Genomic DNA, 24,291 nt, shown 5'->3' with positions numbered 1-24,291 from the left:
GAATTGACTGCATTGTATTCTCTCCCATCTCCCACAAAGAGTATGTAGAGTCTCTGTCCAAATCTTGAGGATAGTCTTTGCAGTAGATATGTCCAAAAAATCAATAGCTTGGCTATCTCTGGCTTTCCATAAGTACCAAGCAATAATGCTAGCTATGAGCTCCCATTTGTGAAAATGCCCTTGATTCCATACTGTCTGTGAGAAATCTAGTATGAAAGTCTTGCTCACAAGCTATCTTGAGATGAGATAAGCCTAACATCCCTAAACATTCTCAAACCCACAAGCTAAGCCTCTGTCAATGAACCATGCAATTGTTCCCATGTAGCAATCATAGAGTCTAAAGTGCTACGAAACACCATCCTAAGGGCTCTCTAGATCTCCTAAGCCCATGGGCAATGCCATGTGCAATGCCTTTGAGTCTCCTCATGCTCTCCACATCTAGCACAAGAAATAGGATGTCTACCATAGCCAAGCCATGTACCAACTGCTAAACTCCTGTGTGCTAGTAACCAAAGGAGTGAAATCTTTCTTGGACTAAAGCTGTCCTCCAATCTCCTCCAGAAGTCTACAAGGAAAGGTTGTGATATACCCTAGATAGTCCAATGCTTAGCTGCAGCTAGCATCGCTTTGATCTTGCTCATCTATATTCTCCTCCCCAACCTAGTGGTATAGCCAAAGATGGGCACATCTTGAGATGTCTCTGCAAATGAATCTCTCCATACCCACTCCCCAGGATCCCATTGAAGTCTCTGTAGCAGCCTCCTCCTATATGCCCAATGTCTCCATCCATCTTCCGTACAAGTCCAAGGGTTTGGGTCTAAGTACCAAGTCCTATTACAATGAGTCACAACTCTAATACTTTGTTGAGAGCATCTTGTGAACTCTGATTGATCTAGATCCTCTCGCCTAAGTCTACCATCATCTCTATTGAAAAAGTAAACACACTCTCTCCATTGGTGGCTACCACTGCAAGAAGGATCTCTCCTCTAGTAAAGAGCCCTATCCATGTCTAATCTGTCACTGTGTCATTTCTCCATTCAAGGGGTACCACCTCCCCGATGCTCTCCATTATGGCTTTGGTCCCCCTAATACCTTGAAGTTTCTATCTTTGTATATGGGCCGAAAACTCCAGAAATGCAAATCACTCCTCCATTGTAGAGGCTACCTATGTAGAGAACCTCCCCCAAGATAGGAAGGTCCTCTCTCCAATGGTGTGGCCTCTCTGTGTCTTGAGTAGTTGATTAAAAAGAAGTGGCTGCCTCAGCTTCTACTCAATACTCGATAGGTCAATCTGACAAAGTCTTGTTGATACTGATCTCCATACCTATATAATAGATGCAGAAAATTTGACCTAAAAATTGTTCCCAATCCCTGTAGCTTGGATATGCTAAAATAGCCAGTGTCTGCTCTGCTGCCATGGCTGATGAATTCTTGCAGATACTAATCTCCATACTTGTATAATAGATGCAGCAAATTTAACCTCAAAATTGTTCCCAAGTCCTGTAGCTTGGATATGCTGAAATAGCCAGTGTGTGCTAGGCTTCCACGGCCCTCCATGAGCAAGAGAAATGGTCTCTAATCTCCATAATAGTAGCTTCTTCCATGGCTCCTCACGCGGAAGAAAGGCCCCTCACAATGAGCTTTACCATCAATGCTCTACTCTTAACTATCTAGGTCAATAACCCCCAAATCACCCCTAGATCTAGGATGGATGATAACACCCCTGTTAAGAAACCCTTCACCCGCAGTTTGCGTTTTTGTGTTTCTGTGTTTTGCATTTAGGGTTTGCAGCCCCATAAAGGGGCGCCATCCTAGACTTACTATGCCTATTTATAGGCCACTCTCTCATTCATTCCTCATAGCTAATTCATTCAGTCCATTACCTCTTCTCTCTAGCCTCTCCACTACCCTCACACCCCTTGAGGAGGACATTGCAGTTTGTGGTTCGTGGCTATCTTCATCATCATCCTTGTGACACGGCACCGTTGTTCCCTTGTATCACATTCACTCCATGATTTAGAACTTCATCATTCCATTCATCAGAGTTTCTTTTCTCTTCTCTTCTCTTGTCTACGTTTGCCAAGTTCACTCTGTGTTCCTCCGTGAAAACCCTACTATCTCATTGGTACGTCATCTTTTGACATGGTATCAGAGCTAGATCAGCTCAAATAGCGGCAAAGATCCTCCACTCCAGTGAGGGCAAAGACCAGTGGCAAGTTCGGCATCCACTCTTCTTCTTCTACTGCATCAAAATCTCGTTTTTGCAGGTTTCAAGTGTTTTCAGCTTGCTGCCCACACCCCTTTCACGGAGGACATCGCAGTCATAGCTGTCCCTTGCTGTTATCTATAGTCTGGCACCTGTTTCCAGCCTTCCGCTCAGAGTTTGTAGCTATTTACAGCAAAGAGACTGTTGCTGATCACTCTCCATTCAGAAAATAATCTCGTTTTTGCAGATTTCAGGTATTTCAGCTTATTGCCCACACCCTGGACGCGGAGGACATCGTGGTCCAAGCTGGCCATTGCTGTCTACAACTGTCAGCCTATCACACACTATTTCGAGCTGATTTCAGCATATTGACAACTGTTACTTTTTTTCTTGAGTTTTTAGTATTTCTCTCTCCTCATGTGCGTTTTTAGTATTTCTCTCTCCTCACCTGCGTTTTTCTACTGTGTTTGCAATCTCTTTGTGTTTGCAATCTCTTACCGCTGATCGCATCCTCCTCCCATTGGCAACTCACTTCTAGCCCTTCCACTACCCTCCCACTCCTTGAGGCGAACATTGTGGTTCATGCTTTACATTGCCCTCACACCCCTTGAGGCGGACATTGTAGTTTGTGGTTCATGGTCGTTGACCTCTTCCTTCTTTGGCAAGACACACTGGTATCCATGGCTTCTTTACCAACAAATGGCCAGACTATTGGGTGCTCCTACTGTGGCATCACCGGACACACCACTGATGCTTGCCACCTTCGACCTTTGCTCCCTACCCCACCGGAGTATATGCATCTTTCCCCAGGCACTCCTTGTGCCACATATCCTTTCTGGGCCTCAATGATCGTTTTGTATCGGCTATCAAAGTACTATGCTCAAGGCAATAAGACGCATCCAATGCGCACTAAGTCCTTTCTAGCACTTGGAGGATCGATTGGCGCTATGACCTCTTGGAGATTATTGCAATGCCAGCGGTAGTCTTCTACTTATTTTTAGGTACAGTGCCTTCCACGACCTGCGGATCTGCAATCCACTCCATCGAGAGATAGTGATTATTTGATACCGTCTCCTCGTCAATACGCTCCTTCGAGAAACAGTGGCTGCTCGACTCCTTCCTCTTCTTTGGCTACCAAGTCCGCTCCACTGAGAGACAGCGATTGTTGCCCACCTCCTGCTCATTCTAAGCTCCACCCTTCCCAACCCTTAAACTACTCAGGTTCGAGAGGCTACCTCTAGGAGCTCTTCAGTACCCTAGATACCTTCTTCAGCACAACTGGCGGTACTTCCTTCGTCATCAGACATTTTGGAGTCCGTGATCCATGAGTTTTTGGATTTTCTATCTACTTCAGAGGGGATGTTTTTTCTTTGCCCTCAGAGGGGGCATCTACTTCTTCTTTGACTTCAGCAGGGGGCCCTCCACCTCCCTCCTTAAAGGGGGAACCTACTCCACATGCAGTTCTTCACCCAATCTCTACTTTCTTGGGGTAGCTGTCTTCGACCAGTCATCTCTTCTACTGATACCCAGGATCTTCAAGTACCACCTAGTTCAAGACCTCAAAGGTTCAGCCACGACTTGGTGACAAGGCCTTCGTATTCCTTCCAGCATGGATGCATGGAGCTAGTGGCTTCTCTCTAGAGGTTGAGTTTCGGGTTCTCCGGTTCACTCTATCTACTGTTCTTTACTGCAGGTTCCCTTTTCGGTGGAAATCTTGGATTGTAGGGATCCTCTACATCTTCTTCCTCCTCTTCTCTTCTTGCCTTGGTCACTTGGTCAGCATGGAGTCACCTCCGGAGATCGAGTACGGGCATATCCTTATGGTTCTCGGCACCACACAAAGTGCGACATTCCTCCTATGCATTGCATGTTCTCATTATCTTTGTATTGGGGCTCATGGGCAAGTGAACAATTTTCCCACGAGGGACACTGTCCAAGTGGCACTTGCTGCACGAGCATTCTTCAACATGTAGCATTGCATCTCCACCTCACTCTTCTCTTGTTCCCCTTTTTGGGCCTAAGAGGGGGTGTTGAGAAACCGTTCACCCGCAGTTTGCATTTTTGCGTTTTTGCGTTTCTGCATTTTGCTTTTAGGGTTTGCAGCCCCAAAAAGGGGTGCCATCCTAGACTGACTGTGCCTATTTATAGGCCACTCTCATTCATTCCTCATGGCTAATTCATTCAATCCATCACATCTTCTCTCCAGCCTCTCCACTATCCTCACACCCCTTCAGGAGGACATTGCAGTTTGTGGTTCGTGGCTGTCTTCAACATCTTCCTTGTGCTATGGCACCCTTGTTCCGTTGTATCACATTCATTCCATGATTCAGAACTTCATCATTCCATTCATCAGAGTTTCTTCTCTCTTCTCTTCTCTTCTCCATGTTTGCCGAGTTCACTCCGTGTTCCTCCTCGCAAACCCTACTATCTCACTGGTACGTCATCTTTTGACAACCCTAAGCTATCTTAGCCCTTGTAGGACTACCACCTCTACTTGACCAAATGAAATTTCCGATGGGTCACTTCACTTGGTCAATGCATGACCTAGAGAAGGCCCACCAGGAGTTATGTACGATATGATAGCTAACATAACCTAATTTGCAACTACCACCTTGCCTACTAGTGATAGTTGTGCTCCAATACAATAGCTTTTTTCTTATGCTAAGTAATAAGGGTGCCAGTTGGTGCTTTGAAGAAATATCAATGCCTACATGGTAGCCCAGGTATCGACCCAAGTGAATCTCTCATGTGGTTTTCAATCTATCTACCAAGTATCACAAACCCAAAATCCATAGGATTTGTGTCAATTAATAAAAGCTCCTGAAGCTCTGCTGTAGTAGAAGACCTCCATTGCAGCTACAAAGGCCCTTAATTTCTTCTCTCAACCCCATTCAAGTAAATAGATGTGTCATCTACAAACTCTACATCCAACAACTCCTCAAACTCTATATTTCTATCCCTCAAGAAGGAGCTCATAGCCTTTGCAACAAATAAGAAAAGAAGAGGTGCAAGGGGGCATCCCTATCTCAGTGACCTCTAAATACTAAATCTGGTATCTCTAGTCCCACCAATGAGGACATAGATATGAGCTAATGAATATAGAGCCAAAACATCTCTGATCCACTGCTCCATGAAATGCATCCTCAACATGGTTCCCTTTTTAGAAACTTCCAATCAACTCTTATCATAGGTCTTCTCAAATTTCAAGAAGAAAGACAATGAGATTTTGTCCCTTGGATCATGTAATAATTGTGGATTCCCTTAAGGTGAAAATATTGTCAAGGATGCTACGCTTCCAAATAAAACCTATTTGGGTAGGGTGAATGAGGTGTAGCATTACGAGAGATAGTCTGAGGGTGATCATTTTGGCTATAGTTTTATACGATTTTCCCAGCAAAGTGATTGGTCTCCACTAGGTGATCTTCAATCTATCTCCGTTGCCCTTTGGGATGAGGTGAATCAATCCCTCTGACATCCTTTCCATTGGCATATCTCTAAATGCCATGATCTCATTAAATGCTACTAAAAGTCCCTTGATGATCACATCCCAATAGCTAAGGAAGAAAGCCATGTCCAATCCATCATCCCCTCGGCAATTTGTTGATGGTAGTGCTAGCAAGGCCAATCTCTCTATCCCTCTCCAATCTTGGGAGGCTTGGTCGTCGTGCCCAACAAAGCAATGTAATAATCTGTGGCTACTTGACCAACCTCTTGTGGCCCTTGGGTAAGGAATCCATCTCCTTTAAAAGTCACCTAACACCTTCTCTAGAGTATCTAGGACCTGTGGTGCAAAAGAATTCTTTGTTCACCCTATCTCCTACCTATGTCCAAAAAGAGTCCCTCACATGGTACTTATACTTTGATCTAGCCTCCATAGCATCTATTTGTGCTTTGGCTGCACACTTCCTCTCTGCCATCCACTTACATTGAGGTTGTCTTTCCTCCTCCCTTTTAATTGCAGCCAATGAGGCTCTAGCAGTCCCCCTCTTTCTCTAAGAGACCTTCCCCCTTGCTCCTAGCCTTACCCTTGAGAAAGGAGCTGACCTCCTACAAACTCTCATCGAAGTCTCTAGCTCCCTTTCCCATTGAAAATACTTGGCCCTCCAAATCTTGGTAATATTCTCCCTCAATTCCTCGTCATAATATAATTGTAAAAGAATTCTAATGTTGGCAGCTGTTCCTGTGGCTCCCTCCATAAGAACCAACTATACTAGTAAAGTGGTTCTTGGACAATACAGACTAGATTCTCCTCGTCACAAGCATAGTCATCTATATAAAATCGTCCAACCAAGAGAAGATCCTAGCACCAGCTATCCTATCTCTTTTGGAGAACTACAAAGAACCTATAAATCTACCAAATTCTGCCATGAACCAAGGGTCCTATCCTTTGATGTGGCAGATAAATCATAAAATCCTTCCAAGGTGCTTACTCTTATCCTCTAATAGTGTCTATCCATCTACCCCTTCTATCCTCCAAGGCCTCGACCATATTAAAATCCCCACCTATAATCTAGTAGCCAACATGAGGTAGAGACCGAGTAAGTGTAGACTAAAAAAGTCTTCTCTCCCTCTAGCTATTAGGGGCGTATATGAACAATAAGCTTATTGGCGCCTTCTCCACTCTTACAGATACCCAAAGTGCTCTTTGTGTTATAAGAATGCCCCAATCCTATACTGCATGAACCCAATGCTCACCAACACAAGGCATACTCCTGCCTATTGTTGATGCGTCAAGCTCTACATGAGCTAGCATCCACTACATGCCTTAGTGATGGGCAAGATATTATTCACTAGCATGTTAGGTGACTGACATGAGGATACCCTAGTGATTCTACAACTGGACCACACCCACGTAATCCATCCTTGATTATGGCACATTCATTGTGCTACCTCTTCTTTTCTTAGCAGGTTTACACTTAGTGACCACGTGTACATACGTTGTTGTAATACTTTCATATTAGTCTTTTATCATGTTGTAGACTTAGTTCTTTTATGTGGAAGAAGAAGAAAGAATAAGAAGAAGATTTATTGCCCTATCCCTGTATGTTCTCAAGTCTCCATTGCTTTTGTGTATGTGCACTCTTGGGTACTTCACCTCTCTCCCCTTTTGTTTGTTTTCATGGTATCAAAGCTATCCCACAACTATACGGAGCTCGATTGAAGGTTGAGGTGAAGGCGTTGGAGCACGAAAGCAAGCAAGCAAGCAACAGGTAAGAAGCTCCTCTACCTTGATTGATTTGCATTAGGTTATAGCCGTAGGAGGTTCCTGAGGCTAGCAAGGTTGCTTCGATTGTAGTGAAAATTGGTGAGCACAGAAAGAATGGTGTATATACTGTAGATTTTCCCTTAAGGGCTCTCCCCCTATGATTTTTGGCATCTAAGGTCACTTGGGCCTCTATTCAAGACCTGCAAGTGGTCCTGACAATAGAATTTGGGTTTATTGTAGTTTCAGCTATGTACAAGTACACAGGTTATAAATTTTGAATCTATAAGGTTTTAGGTGTTTGCTAGGTTGTAGACACAAAAGGCATTTACATAGAGATTGCAAGTTGTAGCCATTGTTGTGCAATCAGTGAAAAAGGCTATGTTTAGTTGTGATGCACCTAGTATCAGTTTGCTTGCAAATCGCAGGTTTTTGCAAGTTTTTTTGTTTTGTCAAAATGTCAGGCAACTTCAACCAAATTGTCAGCAAGAAGCTTGATAAAAACAATTATCCTACATGGAAGTTTAGGATGACAAATTTCTTGAAGGATAGATGTGTTTGGGATTATATTGAAGAAGACATGAAAGTAGCACCTGAAGTTCCCACATGAAATGCTATTGCAGAACAGGTGAAGTCTAAGAAAGATTGGAAGTAAACATAGAGTAATGTCATGTATTGGCTATCTAACAGTGTCATAGATAGCATGATGGGCTATTTGCAAGAATGTGAAACAGAAAGCTACAACTTGTTGAAATGTCAGAGTGAAAGCAAGAGTGTGCACAAGAGAAAGAGAGAGAGCTCAAGTACAAGAAGAAGATCTTGCTTAATGAGTTATTCACAAGTACAACTAGTACACTCTCCTCTACATTGAGAGTGACCTTTAGGCTATTTAAATAGCCTCTGGATGGCTAGGGATAGGGTTTACCCTTGCCCTCTAGTTCATTCACACCCAGCTACCCTTATCCACCCTTGCATACATAGGGTTCACATGCCTATCTCTCAATACCCCCCCCAATGCCAGAGTGGCATTGGACTATAAGACATGTTAATGCCCCCCCTCAAACAAAGTGGGATGCCTTTATAAATCAGGCTGCAAGAGTGCTTATAGGTAGAGGATTTATAGATTTAGAAAAGTCGATCATCAGGTGAGTTTGAGATAAAGTTGGCCTCCAATTCTTTTGGTACTTCAGGGATGGTAGGGCATTTACTAGTAATATGCCATGTCTTCTTACATTTATTGCACTTCATTTTGTCATGATATTTTTTCCAACAGTTGCCGACAAGATGTCTCTTCTTGTTTGCAGAAGGAGCATTTAGTGGATACAGCATGAACCAAGAGTTGGTCACAGGTTGTTGAAGTGGATGCCTGACTAGTGATGCCTTCTTTTTTATTTCTTTTCTCCTCATCTAAATAAGATTGGATGGTGCTTTCCAAGGTTGGATTAGGGATATTTGTAAGAGTAGTTACAAGGGTTGGAAATACCTTCTTTACAACTTTTAAGAGAATTGCAATGGCATCTTCATCAGGAATTGGAGCTTGAACTAAGGATAGTTGTGCCATGAGCCCCTTTATGTGAGAAATGAACTTACCTAGGTCTTCTCCTTGCTTATACTCCATACTAAAAAATTCGATCTTAAGGAAAATTTTAGAGTTATTTCTTGTAGCATCATAAAGCTTTTCAAGCTCACCCCATTTCTATTCGGCAGTGGAGAGTTGGTCAATGTGATGGATTAAGGATTCATCTAGATGAGCATAATTATGGCTTGAGATCTTTCATAATCTTCTACATCAAGTGGGTTTGATGGATCAATAACCTTGGTCCCTTTGATGAAGGGCTAGTAGCCTCGTTCCATCATTTTATACTTCACTAGTATCTGCCATGGATGAAAGTCTTTTCCATCAAACTTACGGATTTGAGGTCTAACATCGGCATAAGCCATGGCTATGATAGGAAGGTCTTACTAATTTCTGTAGGCAATGACAGTGTCTAGTCCTTTATACAATGGCCAGTAAGTGTGGAAGTAAAAAGAGATGACTAATACATAGCAAGCTTAAATCCATTGTGTTACAAGATGAGATGTTACAATATTCAATGTGTTTATACTAGATTTAACAAATATCCAACAAGCAAGTGATTAGAAGGCTAATCAATAGTGTTTAAAAACACTAATGTCAAGCTTAGTGAGATGCTTGAGTGAAGACAGGTTAAAAGTCGGCTTCTTGGTAAGCTTGTTGATGTCCTCCGAGTATTGGAGCTGCTCCTAGATTTGGAACAAACTTCAGAGAATATACTTTAGTGATTAGAATCACTGTTAATGATTCCCAGAGTGAAAAAAATGAAAATAGGAGAGCTTGAAGCTTCCTGACTATGGCTGCCAAGAAACCCATAGCTAGGGTTTGATAGAGATCTCTTCTTGTGGACAGATATTTGAGGAGCCCTCTTATGGGAGGATAGCCCACTAGGGGGGCTATCAAAGCCTGAAGGTATCCGCCAGTAATTCATCCTCTACGATATGCATGATGTCCCTGACTGCGTCCGCCTGTGTTTTTTGATAATGGCATCTTGGTGCGTGGCCAATGTTGGGGTTTTTGGTGGTGTCCTGAAGCACCTTGAGTTGTGGAGCAACTCTCCAAAAGAAAGAAAGGCAAAATATGCTCTCTTTTTTTCACCCCAGGTCCTCCAAAAAAGGTGGGTATGGCAAGCAACTATGGAGATAAAGAGGTATAGTGAGAAAATGACATGCTCATGTGCACTTGGTGGGAAATGTAGTTGAAGGAAGTTTGTTGTATCAGAGATGGCTCTGATACCATATTGAAATATCAGAGTGAGAGCAAGAGTGTATACAAGAGGGAGAGAGAGCTCTCAAGTACAAGAAGATCTTTCGTAATGAGTTGTTCACAAGAGGGAGAGAGAGAGCTTAAGTACAAGAAGAAGATATTACTTAATGAGTTGTTTACAAGTACAACTAGTACACTCTCCTCTACATTGAGAGTGATCTTCAGGCTATTTAAATAGCCTCTGGATGGCTAGGGTTAGAGTTTCCCCGTGCCCTCTAGTTCATTCATACCGAGCTACCCTTATCCACCCTTGCATACATAGGGTTCACATGCCTCTCTCTCAATATAACTCAACTCAGAGCTGAACCGAGTGAAAAGAGAGAACCTGTCTATTAATGATTATGCCTTGAAGATCAAGAGTACTATGGGAGCTCTTGGATCTATCAGTGTGGTAGTTGATGATGATGCTGTTGTGCGTGCATGCTTAGATGGACTTGGAGATGAATACAAGAGCTTCAGGTTATCTATGAATACAAGGGATGATATCTCTAATTTCAGACTTGATTTCTATGTTGATACTTGAGGAGAAGAACCTTAGCTTGGATTCCTCTTCTTCTCAAAGAAAAAACAAGTCGGAACAAGTGTTCTACTCTACTAGCAGAGATAGAGGTCGTGGCATGCTAGAGGTTGTGGTAGAGGCCAAGGTGATGGTCGTAGTCAAGGTTATGATGCATAACAAAATAGAGGAGGACAGTCTTAAGGAAGGGGGAGCCAAAGAGGATAAGTTGCATATTCTAATAGGCAATAGAATTCTAGTGATAGCAAAGAGTGCTGGCATTGTGGTAAAAAAGACCACATTTCTAAAAATTACTTCGAAAAGAAGGCTAATATTAGAAATGGGAAAAAGCAACAAGATAATTATGCATCTAATAGCAGAAACAATGATGAGAGAAGTGAACAATTGTTTGTTATGCAACACTTTATAAATACTATGATTGCTGATGGTTCATCAAAGAATGATGTATGGTATATAGATTCAAGTGCCTCTAACCATATGACTTCTCATGAAGAGTGGTTTAGAGAGATGCGCAGTTCAAAGTCTCTGGGCTATGTGGAGATCGAGGATGCTACAGCTTACCCCATTACTCATGTTGTAAATATTTCTTTGAGTATACAGGATGTCTAAGTTAGGTACTTCGCTGATATGCTATATGTACCAAATATTACAAAAAACTTAGTTTCTGTGTCAAATGGTAGAACAGGATTGCAGGTTTGATTCATATATGATGGTTGTTATGTAAAAGATCTAAAAAATGATTGTAGGTTGATTGCAAAAGGGAAACGTGCTAGCAAATTGTTTACTCTTGATGTAAGTCTGCCTAAAATGGATGCTTCCATGTTTGTACAAGGTTCAGGTGTTGTAGCTGATATTGAAATTCGGTATAAGAGAATCAGTCATGTGAATGTGCAATGACAGAAAGATATGCAATCAAAACAGATTGTGGATGGCTTGCCCAAGTTTTTTTTTTTTGCTAGTAAAATGTGGCTGATTATATTACTCAAAAAAACTGATTACAACGAAGTGCTCATGCTCAACAAACTAGCTGGAGCTAATGCAAAGTCACAAATACATCATGTATACAAGCCTCTCAAGGCGCAGTCTGGGGGAGATGGGGGCAAGAAGCCATGGAGGGGGGGGTGTATCGCCATCTGTGGCTGCTTGCCTGCATCACGAAAAAGAGGTCCTGGCCGCCCCAAGTGTGCATGAAGTGACAACGGAGCTCCTAACGAGCCCTGGACTCGCCCTGCACCTGATCCCATCAGCCACGGAGGGAGTGGATGATGGAGGTCCAGAGCTCTACTAAGGTTGCCTGTACTAAAAGTCCCTCTTCACCAAAAGCCTCTTGACACCGCGCCTTCCAGATATGCCATCTAGTAAGACTCCCTATGATCTTCCATACCTTAGAGCGGTCTGCTGTGGGCTCCAGTACCTGGTGGATGGGTAGAGTCTCCAAACCGACCACTGCGCACGACCCTACCTCAATAATGAAATATCGTGTCCTGCATCCCGGCCTCATATAGAAGGTGACGGCCTTGGCTAAAAGCCTGCCAGTAGAAAGCTCCCCATGAGATACATCCAAGGCTGGGTGATATACGGTGAAGGATGCAACATTCTCCTCTCTACACGAGCTGCGCCTCCTCACATGACCAAGGGCAGTGCTTTGGGGTTTCCAGAGGCTGCTGTATTCAGCGCTTACAACCTCCCTCCTTCTGCATCTAGGCAAGCCAACTTCCCACCACCAAGCCTCCATGTGCCACCAGCCATAAGAAATACGATACCCTCCTCGGCCTCCAGCTATCCCATAGGTGGCACCAGAAGGTCCATCGGAAAGGCTCCGTGATGCTGTGCTCCACCCAGTGCTTGCTACGTGATGGCGCCCAATCCATATCTTCCTGCATTAGTACGTGTCTGCCAATCCTGGCAGTGTACTCCAGAAACCTCGGTGGCTTCTTGGCGACCGCAGTGGCCGGCCATAGCCACTCTCCTAGATCCTACTCTAGCTCATCAAGTGGTCTGCCCTCGCAGATCCAAAGGCGCCACTCCTTGAGCTCCTTCCAGAACACATAGGGGTCCAATCGCCATGTCTTCCCTTAAAGGCCCACCACCCGAATCCTCCTCCATGAAAGGGCAGCTATCCCCTCATCCTGCTGCCCTCTATCAAGGGCCAGACACCCCCCTCCTGAATGGTAAAGAAAGTCCCCTGTGGGGCGCTGCCCACTCTACCTTCCACCTGTAGGGGGATGCTTGCTGGTGAAAACCTAGTGGCCCATACCTCCTCGGGCTCTATCGGCTCTTGAATCGGGGGAGTAAGCCACTCAAGAGGTATTGCTGCGTCTATCTCCCTTCTCCTCAACTCCACTCCTCTCTAGCAGCCTGATACTCGCTGCAGCACCTCATCCGCTATCCTATACACCTCCTGCCATGTCCTAATAGTACAAGCTGGGCCGGCCTCCCAACTAGTCTACTAGATGTGGGGGCGCTCGCTAATCTGTGCCCCTTCCTGATCTTTGACTTGGGGATTCCAGATCACTGGTTGACGGTCTATCTCCTCGTGGTAGCCTGGGGGGCTCTGGATTAGGGCCTTACACAGACGCCTTGCCACACGCAGAGTAAGCTACGTAGGAAAGGTGATCTAGGCGGGTGATCTGGGCTGATGTGAAGATCCATCTTAGGGACGGCCTCCACTCACTGCCAAGCCCGGTCTACAATCCTAAAGACCCTCTTGCAATAAGGCCTTTCAGGTCTGCCCGCCTGGTGTGAGGCCGCAAACAACTAGCTTGCCCAAGAGGGCCATACTCTAATACTCTGGGTCTATGATCCCAAGCCCTCCCTCTGACCGATGCCGTATGATGGTCGCCCACGCCACCTTGGCCCTGGAACCCCTGGAGCCATCTGACCCTGACCAAAGGAAATTCCGCACTGGGCGGCAAAGCTACACTATGCAAGAAGAGGAGAAGCACCAACACGAGGCGATGTACCAGGCCGTCGCTAGGAGGACTTGGTTAACCACTAGGGCTTGGCTGGCTAGTAAGAGACGAGCCGTGCTCCAGTAGATCAGCTTCCTCTGAATAGAATCAAGGACAGGAAGAAACTGCTAGGCAGAAGTGATGTTGAGTCCCACCTGGAACCCTAGGTACCGGACGGTCTGCCACCCATCTAAATCCCAGGTGGACGCTCCACTCGGTGCTAGAGTCTGGGTTTGTGAGAAAACCAACCGACTTTTGCCAGTTGATTTTCACTCCCGTTGCAGAATAGAACACCTCAAGAGCCATCCTCACTCTCTCCAGCATCAACTCATCGTCCTCTATGTAGAGCGCTGTATCATCTACATACTCTTGAGTCTAACAACTCAATTTCCTCTCTCACTGGAAGTCGGAGGCTGCGTAATCCGCTCACACGTGACTTGAGGAAGTGAGACATCACCTCTACAAAGAGTAGGAACAGGTATGGGGCCAGGGAGCAGCCCTGTCAGACCGATCTCTCTAGCCGAAATTCCTCCCCTCGCCTTCCACCTATGAGAACCCTGCTGGTGGCCAATCTGTAAAGTGTGGAGACCCCGCCAATCCAAACCCAGGGGAAACCCAACCGGTGCCCCCTAGGAAATCCCAATCCACCTTGTCATAAGCTTTCTTGAAATCCAAAAGTAGTACGGTCAGTCTCTGCCCACTGTGCTGAGCCCACTCTGTCGCCTCAAAGAAGAAAAATACATTGTTTAGGATGCTCCTATCTTGGACAAAGCCTGTCTGTGTATCATGGATGATATCTAGAAGCACAGGGCATAGTCACCTACCAATCATCTTTGCCAGTGCCTTATAGGCCACTAACAATAAGGTGATCGGTCTCCACTGGGAAAGCTCCAACCGGTCTCCCCCTTTGGGGAGACTGATAAGGCATGCGAAAAGACTCCCTAGCATCTATCCTGAAGTGATAATCTCCTAGAAGGCCATCAATAAGGGGTCCTTCACCACTTCCCAGTAGGTAGTGAAGAAAGCCTTAGAGAGGCCATCCTCTCCCGAGCGTTTCTGCCCATCCTATGTATGGAAAGCCCCCTCTACTTCCTTCTCTGCGAAGGGGGCTAGGAGGGAGCATCCCATCTCCTTTGTGAACGAGGGATAGGATGTGATCCCAAACCTGCTGTCTACATTGCTATCCTCTAGCTAAGAGTGTCTCCTATTGGAAAAGGCATCTACAGTAGTCGATGGCAATCTCCATCACCTTGTCTGGGCTAGAACGAGTCCTCCCATACTAATCTCGAAGGCTGCATATCTGCTCTCCTACGGTGCAAGGATGGTGCACCTAGAAGAAGTCCCTGCACATAGTGTCCCCCTTCCGCGCCCAGAAGGCTAATAAGGTGCGGAAAGAGAACTCCGAATTCTTGTCCTCTAGGACAGCAATGGCTGCTCATGCGCACACCTCTTGTGCGTGGAGGGTGGGATCCCCTGGTGCCTCCTGTAATAATCTCTGCGTGGCTGCAACGTCCCGCCAGAGTGCTCTCTCCCCCTCCTAGCTCTGCTGCCTGGCCTGTATGGCTACTGCTTGGCAACATCTGCTCAACTGGGCTAGGACCTCTGCAACCTCCTCTGCGATCTGGTCCCTCCTGTCCCACTCCTTGGTCTAAATGTGCTATCTGTCTCGTCACCTCTTCCCTTCTATAGATCAAGTTAGGAATCCAACATGATCGTGTGTCTAGGGCAGATGTTGGGAGATCAAGTGTCAGGATAACCGGGCAATGATCAATAGACAATGTGGTACCCACCAACTGCTCAATCTGGCCTCCACGAGAGCCGCCCCACTCTCCCACATAAAGCCTGTCCAATCGCTCAAGTAGGACTCCACCTAGCCGTCTGTATCTCCAAGAGAAGTCCAGCGACCTTTCCCTCTTGTGGAAGGCAATGTCTCTCTAGGCATCACGTGCTCCGATTGCTAGTAGAAAGACCTCCCATGCCTCCTGCTCCTCCCCAGCCATGCCCTGGTAGTTTTTGCCTCTGCCCTGTTGGTTCTCCAAAGCCTCCAGGTTGTTGAAATCTCCTCCAACGATCCATGAGTCCACCTCTGGGAGTCCATCTGCGATCTCCACCCAGAACCTATTGCGTGCCCTAACCTCCGTGGAGGCATAGATATTGAGGACTCCAAGGCACAAGTTCCCAATATCCAATCTGATCCATAGAATCCTCCCTCCCACTATCATCTCGTGGTCTCGTACACAGGAGGTGAGACTCGGGCCAATAGGGGTACATACGCCTCCACTCCTGCTATGGGCACCTATGCCATTCTCCTAGTAAGTGTGCGAGATGCCCGAGAGTACCTTCCCTACCCGCGGGAGTGAGCTTGTGCTCCTGTAGAAGTAAGATGTCGATCCGTCCGACAAGGGCAGGCTGCAGCTCCTACCGAATAATCAACGTCCTAGAACCACGTGTCCCACTATAGTGGAGACTCTTCACGTTCCAGGATGCAAGGTGTAAGCTCATGGAGAAACCTGTGGCTAACTGAACAAGCATTTGTTCGGTGTGGAGGCTGTTGATGAGGAGGAAAAACTATGGGGCATACAAGTACGCTTTGCCGTCGGTCTGGGCGGCGAACTCCAGTCCCCCATGGTGGCCCTCAATTGGACCATAGGGGTGATAGATGCTCCAGGTGGTACTATCAATGCTTCTATCAGCCATGCTAAGAGTCGTGACTCTGTACATTGGTAGAAACGGGCCGCCTGTGCGATCACATCCCGCGGAGCTCTCCATTGTGGAGGGGCTCGAAAGATAATGCTCAAGTGTGGGACCTCGGCACCAGCCCACCAGTTAATGTCCATCATGCTACCAGGCCACTGCTCTGCAAACAATGCTAGTCCTTCTTCTCCCATCCACTAGGAGGTATGGTCCGCCACCTGACTTTTCAGCTCCTCCTCTATTTGTGTCGTCGTCCAATCCTCTAAGTGAGAGGACAGAAGGAAAAAAGTGTAGTTTGGTCCATCCGGTGGTGGTAGTAGATGGACCTTGCCTCTCCTTGACTTATAAACCACGAAGATCCCCACCTCAAGAGGACCTCAAGAGGTAGTGGGAACTCTCCACGCTTCACAACTCTTAGGTAGGACCATGGGCCACTGCAGAAGAACTCCTGTGGCAACAACTGTGCCCATCTCAGGAAAGTGTGACGGGCGGCAAGGGCGATGTAGGCGTGTGTGGCTCGTCACCTCTTGTGGGAGGAGGGATGGATCTGGGGGGATCACCTAAACCGGGTGCGGATCAAGGGGGGTGCTTGGCAGGGGAGGTGGTGGGGGGGAAGAGGGTCGGGGGATGGTGGGATGGTCGAAGGTATGTGGTGGGTATGGAGGGGAGGCTAGTGGTCCTGGAAGAAGGGGGTCATGGCCAGGGTCAGTGGGGGGGTGGGTGTGGGGGTTGTGGGATCTCAAGTGAGGTGGTCTATGGTGCAGGTGGTGGATGTGGGGGAGCGCGGTCCTGATGGGTGGGATGGGCAGGAGGGGGCTATGGAGTTCTCTGCCGAGGGGGCGTCGCACGCCCTCCTGCTCCTTGCTATTGAGGCTAGGTTTGAGGAGCTGGCTGCGGCCCCCCTTGCCGTCTCCCTCTCTGTCGTCCCTGGACCCATGTGAAGCCGTCAACATCCACCTGTGGGCCTAGCGGTGGAGCCACCTTGGCTCCGAAACGCGTACAATTTGCTACTTGATGCCAAAAGTCACGGTAGCGCAGACACTGCCCTGGTTGCCTAGTCACAATGACCTGCTGCCTAAAGGAGTGACCTCCTGCCTCAATCTCCAGGAACTTTGGTATACTCTTTGTGTCTTTCACAGCCACTCGTACCTTTGGGACTCTTGCAGTTGTCACTGCATCCACAAAGGAGGCAGGAAGAATTGTGCCAAAGAGCCATCCAAAGTCCTCCACTAATTGGCGTACTCTACCGCCAATCCGGGGAAAAGTAGGGTGATTGGGTGTTTGAGAAAACTGTTGCGGAGCGCAAATGCCTCCACTGTGAAGCCGCTATACTAGGGAACCATGTGGATGACCCCCTTCGTGGAGGCATAGGGCGAGCTCTCCACTAACTCATGAGCTGCATCCGTAGAGGTGAGTCAAACCATGAAGATCCCTCAGCCAATGAGGACTGCCTCCATGATCTGCACTATGCCAATGTGCAGCGTGGAGTGGAGCCAGTCCCGCAATTGGGCCCTCGATGGGGGGTGTCCAATGACCAAAGATTGTTGTTTCTTTCAGCTCCAATGACCTAACCAAAGATCGCTGTTTCTTTCAGCTCCAACTTTGTGGCTCGAACGGCTAAGAGTTGTTCCTCAGAGAGAATGATGCGCAAGGCATTTGACTGGGGGGCACTCATAGAATGCGCCGGTGTTTGACCAGGGGTTTCCATTGCGCATCCCTACTGGGAACCTACCAATCACGCTGCTCTGCTACCGGGGGGGAGGGGAGTCGATGGCGAGGAGAGGGGGGCGGGAGAGGAAATTACTGTTTTCCAAATGGTGTTAAGACCGCCTGGCTGGGCCTCAAGGTGAAAGGGGAGGGGGGGGGGGGGGGGGGAAGGACCAGTGGGCGGCTAGGGGGGAGGCGAAGTACATGTGGGCATAGGGCAGGGGGCGTAGGCGGGCGGGGAGGTATTTAGGGTAGGCTACAGGGGAGGCGACAGCGGGCGTAGGGCGAGCGGGCAGGCGGCCACAGGGCAGAGGGAGAGGGAGGGAGGAAAGATTGTCGAGCAAGGGGGGGAGGAAGACTGCTGGAGTGGGCGCAGGGCGGGATTGGCGCAGGTGTCAGAATAGTCAGAGGCAGGGGACAACGATGCAGCGCGATGGCGAGAGCTGGCTTGCCCAAGTTTAGGGTTGATGGGATGCATAAAGTATGTGAAGCATGTCAATTTGGAAAGCAAGAAAAGCATACATTCCCACATAAAAAGCATGTATACAAGAAGCCACTTGAAGTGATACGTTTTGATGTGTGGGATCTGATAAAGAGTACAACTTTAGCATATCTAGGTATTATGTTTCCTTATTGATAATCATACTCACAAAGTATGGGTTTACTTTATACGTGAGAAAAGTAAGGTATTCAAACTTCACTCACTTTAAAAGCTTTAAGGCTTTGGTTGAGAAGGAGACAAGGTTGCATATTAAATGCGTAAGGACAGATGGAGGGGGAGAATTTGTCCAATGATTTTTTTTATTTTTCGCAGAAAAATGATATATAGAGACAGTATACATGTAGATATATTCCGAATCAAAATGGAGTTGCTAAGCGGAAAACAAGCATATTGTAGAGGTGTCTCATGTACTGATGTCAATTAGAAACTTACCTCATTACTATTGGGCTCAATCAATTGCTATTGCTATATACATTATGAATAGGACACTCACTGCTATTGTATATGGAATGACACCCAAAGAGAAGTTTACGGGTAGAAAGCCAGATGGGAGAGAAGTTTATGGGTAGAAAGCCAAATATATCCCATTTGAAAGTATTTGGATATATTGCTTCTATGCATATTCTTGATGAGTTGCACAATAAATTGAATCCCAAAGCAAAAAAATGTATATTTGTTGGATATTCTCTTGAGCAGAAGGAATAGAGATGTTATAACCCTATTGTACGCGAGCTGAGAGTTAGCAGGGATGTTGTTTTTGATGAAGTGAGTAGCTCATATAGTAATGTACAGAATACAGTTGGGATTGATGTGCATGAGAGTGTGGTTGTATAGAAAACAGGTCAACAGTCACAGACATTAAGTGGACCACAAGAGTCTTCTAGTCATGATTCTGTTGATAGACTTGGGAGTGGTAGATTGAGGTCATAGGTTACTCCACTAAGTACATCATAGATGTTAAGTAAAGAGAAAGTGGAGACTCATCTATTGTGACAGATGTATCATTAGATTTCTCTCATGTTGATGTTGATTCAGATGGCTCTGAGTAGAGCTTGGATGAGGAGTTGGGATTCCATCTATTAAAACACCTGGTGTGCATAAAGCACAAGAGAATGCTAAAGTACTCAGCAGTGATCCAACTCCACGCGAGTTAAGTAGAGCAAGAAAGCCAACGCAGTGAATGTCATATGATAGCTATGTAGCTCATCACTATGCATACATGGCTAAGGTTGTGCAGGATGTGGAATCCACTGATTTTGAGGATACAGTGGGTAATGTTTATTGGGATCGTGCTATGGATGAAAAAATGGTTGCACTTATGGATAATGACACATGAGAGTTAGTACCCTTGAAGGCAAGAAAGCTATTGGCTGCAAATGGGTTTACAAGGTCATCAAATGGATCTATTGAGTGCTAAAAGGCATGATTGGTTGCCAAAGGGTATACGCAAACTCATGGTATTGATTATAAGGAGACTTTTGCTTTTGTGGCTAAAATGGCCATTGTAAGGACTGTCATGCTAGTGACTACATCAAAGGGTTGGATCATGCATCAAATGGATGTAAAAAATGCATTCTTGCACAGGGAGTTGCAAGAGAAAGTTTATGTGGAGTAGCCACCTGGTTATGTAGATGAGAGTCATCCAGATTATGTATGCAGGTTTCGTAAGGCCTTGTATGGACTCAAGCAAGCACCTTTGGCATAGTATAATAGGTTTGTAGAATACCTTGTCAACATTGGATTTTGTAGAAAATAGGCTGATCACTTACTCTTATGTATGTGAGAGTGATGTAGGTATTGTGGTCATTACTATATATGTGGATGATTTGATCATTCTCGGTCATAGTGAGACAGAGATGGACAATGTGAAGGGTCCTCTCAAGACTGAATTTGAGATAAAGGATTAGGGAGAGCTGTGTTATTTTCTTTACATTGAGATAATTAGGACTCCAGAGGATATATGGCTGTCACAGAGACAGTATGCATTGGATATGTTGAAGAAGTATGTTATGGCTGATTGCAAGCCTATTTCTATACCTTTGGATGCTAATGCTAAGCTTAGTGCACATAAGGGCGACTTGATTGAGGATGTTACTATGTATCAGAAGATTATAGGCAGCCTTATCTATTTGACGATCACTAGGTCAGACCTAAACTACACAATTGGTTTGAAGAGTTAGTGTATGTAGCTTCCATGGAAGCCACATTTGGATGCAGTGCGACGCACATTGCGCTATGTCAAGTCCACATTGGATTGTGCCTTATCCTATGGTGCAACTGTATCATTGGATTTACATGGTTACACAAATGCAAATTGGGCTAGTAGTATTTCAAATAGGAGATCTACCAGTGGTTTTATGTTTTTCTTTGAAGTGTTGTTGTTATGTGGAGCAACAAGAAACAACCAATAGTTGCCTTGTCTAGTATAGAGATGCTACAATTGTAGCATGTGAGCTAGCTTGGTTACGCAAGCTACTTGGTGATTTGGGGAAGTAGGTGGATAAGAAGGTTATCATCTACTGTGATAATCTTAGTAGCAATCAATTGGCTAGGAACCTAGTGTATCATGCGCGGACCAAACACATAGAGGTCCATTACCATTTCATTCGTGAGCAAGTTATAGTAGGTAATATTGACTTGGTTTATGCCAGCACAAAGGATCAAGCTATTGACATTTTCAACAAGGCCTTGGGAGCTGGAAACTTCAATGCTTCAGGACTATGCTTGGAGTTCACGAGCTCATAGTGAGCTCAAGGGGAAGTGTTGAGATGTCGTGAGCTGGCATCCACAATGTGCCTTGGTGATGTGGTAGGATATTATTCACTGGCATGTTAATTGATCGACATGAGGATACCACAGTTTATATATTGGTTAGTGATGATATAAGATGTCGTGCGAATAGGTTTCAACCGCTATCTCCATGCTTTTGAGGAATGTGGGGGGCCTTTCTTTTTGCACGCGCGCATGTATAGTGCAATCTTTACTTCTTTACTTTGCTTTCCTCTATCTTTTCATATTATATTAATTAACATAAGAATTACCTTAGTACTTTTGAGGTATGTACCAAGCTGATGGTGCAATCTTGACATTATAATTACCTTTGTGTGGTTTGTTTCTCAATTTGTCAAAGCTTTCCAAATCGAAATGATGCAGCTTCAGTTTAATTTTGGTCATTATGATCTACTTGGCAGCAAAAAATCATTGAATTACTCAATTGAAGATTCTACTATCGATATGAAACCATATTTGGAAGACATTTTAAAGCACGGGATTCGCCTTTGGGTCTATAGGTACATAATATATGATCGAATTTTCTGAATTCCAGATTTTCCCATTCTAGTCTTGCAGTGCACCTGAGTTTTGCTTTCCATTTTTACTTGTTGTAGTGGAGACTTGGACTCGGTTATACCATTGACAGGTACACGAACAATTGTTGACCATTTGGCTCAAAGCTTGAAGCTTTCAAAAACAGAAAGCTATAGAGCTTGGTATCATATGGGACAGGTATCTCTTTTTCCTGTTTGTTTAGGTTGATGTTGCATGTATGAACACACTATTATAGTACTTCTTATTTCAAAATGCAGATGATGCATGCATGCATGCATACATTACATACTTATAGACACACACACACACACACTCTCTCTCTCTCTCTCTCTCAGCCCCCACAGTCACAAGTGATGGTCATTTTTGGACTTGAGTATTGTGGGTGTAGTAGCTTCTTTCCAATCCATGTTCCATTCCATGGCAATTGCCCCTCGTTCCTCGTCCTGTTTTGCATCCTATGTGACTGTAAAATCAAAGAAACCAGAAATAAGGAAAACACCTGTATCACACACACCACACCCAACATACAAGTTTTGAAGTGGATATAAAATGCAATATGGCTGGCACGCAGGTGGGTGGTTGGACTGTTGTGTATGGAAATCTGACATATGCCACTGTACGAGGAGCAGGGCACATGGTTCCAATGACGCAGCCAGCAAGGGCTTTACTCCTATTCCAAAGCTTCTTATTAGGAAGCTCACTGCCTCTCAACAGGGTTGCAGAGAAGCCATGACGCTTGGCCCAAACAGTGCAATTTGTCAGTCCTTTCTTATTGAAGAAGTAAAAACTCGGAGGTCGTAACTGCGTTTAGTGGAGACACACTCGGCACAATTAATTAATCATTTGATAATATCTCGTCAAATTGTATGGATCCATTTCTCTTCATGCTGGTGCACTTTGATGTTTTTTCCAACTCCTCTTAATGCTTGTTAAGAAAAAGCTCTTATTTCCGAAATCCTCTCTTTCGAGATGTTGTATGTATGATGCAATATTTCCTTTCTCATGGAAGAAAGGGAGGCGTGTTAGTATGGTCGAAGTAGAGCTTTTGTAAGTATGGGTTTTCATGTAAGCCCCACCCAACCAACACTCCCGCCCCCTCCTTTCTTCTCCCGATATGTTGCTATCCCCTTTTGTAAGCATAATTCAACTATCCCCTTTTGTTTCATACTCCGCTTCTCAATATGTCATTTCCCACTCCACCTTCTTGGCTAACTCTAGTTATGTAAATATATGCTATGATATTGTTTTGACATATATTAATTAGTCCATTATATGATCCTTTAGGTACAACGAACTAATAACATAATCAGATGTTGAACAAAAAATATATTCTTTTAAAAAAAAATCAATTTCTTTATAACAATTTCGTGATCGAGATTCTTGACTCGCATAGAGGACCACCTCTTGGCTAGAATTTGTTTTCCATCTCAAATCATGTGATGGGGATCATGAATTGGTCATATCCTCCCTTGTTCAAGGGATCACGAATTGGTCACAACTTGGTCATATCCTCTGTTATTTGAGGGATTCATTGGTCAAGAATTGATTATATCTCAAATCACACAACGTAAATCACAAATTGGTCATTGGTCATATCCTTGATTGTTTGAGGGAATTATTGGCTTATAGCTTTTCTAAGCTTCTCAATGCCTAAGGTGGTTGTCGTATTTCATCTCTTGGCTCTCTTCCCTAGGTATCAAGTGGTTTCACCCTTTAATCTCATGTTTATCGAGTGAGTATTGGATTCATGGTTGCATAAATGCACAAACATAACTTGGAGAAGAAACTTGAGAGCACAACATGAAGTGTATTGAGAGAGATCAATAGAGAATATATATAAGGCCACATGAAACAAACCTCCTAGAGAAGGAAAAAAATGCCTTGATACTGTTCACACACATTTGTATCAAAATATGGTAACAAATTTTTGTGCTCCGTTTGTGCAACACATAGGAATTAGGACCTACTCTTATTCTTTTCAAAATATGGTAACAAATTTTTGTGCTCCGTTTGTGCAACACATAGGAATTAGGACCTACTCTTATTCTTTTCAAGAGCTTCAATACACTAACAGCTTTCAACTCCTTTCACATAACCACACAACACACGTCTCTCAAATCTGAACTATCACCTACCATTCCCTTGCATGAAATGATAGATGGAATTGATATTTAAGTTGTAGTGAATAACGACTTATCTCTTCATTGTAGTCACTTGCTAAGGCTCATTGCTTACTTCACGATCCATAGCCACTTGGTTCAGTCCACATCCTTGCCTCCAACTTCAAACGTAATATGGCGAGGAGAAGAAGAATAGAACAATGACAATAGCTTCATGAGCTATTC

General features: G+C 45.0%; 1 pseudogene across 1 annotated transcript in view; it reads left to right on the top strand.

Moving 5' to 3' along the window:
- Positions 1-23,111, top strand: part of LOC148031608 (serine carboxypeptidase-like 42) — a 114,675-nt pseudogene extending 91,564 nt beyond the window's left edge. Inside the window, exons 8-10 of the transcript XR_015691958.1 lie at positions 21,811-21,909; positions 22,006-22,123; positions 22,518-23,111. The product of XR_015691958.1 is annotated as a serine carboxypeptidase-like 42 (transcript). The remainder of the gene's footprint in view (positions 1-21,810; positions 21,910-22,005; positions 22,124-22,517) is intronic.
- The last annotated feature ends 1,180 nt before the right edge of the window (positions 23,112-24,291 follow it).

Source organism: Lygodium microphyllum, chromosome 9 (assembly GCF_053477565.2).
Source record: "Lygodium microphyllum isolate KBCC chromosome 9, Lygodium_microphyllum_v1.1.10, whole genome shotgun sequence".
Lineage (NCBI taxonomy): Eukaryota > Viridiplantae > Streptophyta > Polypodiopsida > Schizaeales > Lygodiaceae > Lygodium > Lygodium microphyllum.
The sequence above is the reverse complement of the archived record's forward strand: the minus strand, read 5'-3'. Positions and strand labels throughout refer to the sequence as shown.